This window comes from Phoenix dactylifera, unplaced genomic scaffold, assembly GCF_009389715.1.
Source record: "Phoenix dactylifera cultivar Barhee BC4 unplaced genomic scaffold, palm_55x_up_171113_PBpolish2nd_filt_p 001149F, whole genome shotgun sequence".
NCBI classification, from domain to species: domain Eukaryota; kingdom Viridiplantae; phylum Streptophyta; class Magnoliopsida; order Arecales; family Arecaceae; genus Phoenix; species Phoenix dactylifera.
Genome location: NW_024068489.1, coordinates 84,865 through 85,945, shown reverse-complemented (window position 1 = coordinate 85,945; position 1,081 = coordinate 84,865).

Below are 1,081 nucleotides of genomic sequence, written 5' to 3'. Positions count from 1 at the left end.
GGGCAGTAATATAAAGTGGAAAAAGAGTTTTCCACCATCGAACTCAAGTCGAATAAATCTTGACATATGACAGACGATGGGGTTTGACGAGTTGTCCATGACCTCCGTCCTGTAGGGATCCACGATAGTAGGATTGTATCACATGTTAACTGCACCTAGAGGTTCATCATTTCATTCTGCTGGGCAGCCACTACATGCTGCTAGGTGTCACTGGTGGATGGTGGGACTCACAGGGATTATCTCGATGATCGATAAACCCTAATGAGTTGAGTTGGAATCGTTCCAACCCATTGAAAGGAGTTTTCAATGATATTGAGATAGAGATCACAATATATCTCACTACCAGTCAGAATAGAACCTATGGGGTCACACACACTAGAAGTATTGACCGATCCGATGGTTGAAATCGTGATTAAGAATCACAAGTAATCAATTTGATTGATAAAGAAGTTGAAGAAGGAACCAAGGGAATTAATTAATTGGACTTGAAACAAGAGTCCTACTCGGGTAGGATTCCTAGAATCCTAATTGGATTAGGACAGGGAATCCTAGTTGTAGTAGGACTGGGATTCCTACTTGGAATAGGATTCCTACAATCCTAATGAGATTAGGAATTTTGAATTAAAATAGGATTCCTACTTGGAGTAGGATTCCTAGAAATCCTAATTAGATTAGGACTTCGGATTCAAATAGAGTCCTAATTGGATTAGGACTAAAATTAAACAAATCCTAATTGGATTAGGATTCCTTAAGTCTAAATTAATTAATAATCTAATGAATCAACATGACTCCTAATTGGATTAGAATTGAAGAGTTCAATTGAGTCATGGTTCATTCAAGTCCTAGTTGGATTAGGACTAGCATAGATTGAACCCAATTGGCTAATCCTAATTGGATTGGGATTAAACCATAAGAGAGGCACCCAATCCTCTTCGGAAGAGGATTAGGGCATTACAAGAAGGAGGGATCACGCCCCTCCTCCTCTCCTTGTGTGCGGCATGAAGAGAGGGGCCGGCGCCCCCCTTCTCTCTTTGGAAAACCATCTAGGGCTCCTACTTTGGAGGAGCCCTTGATGGCTATA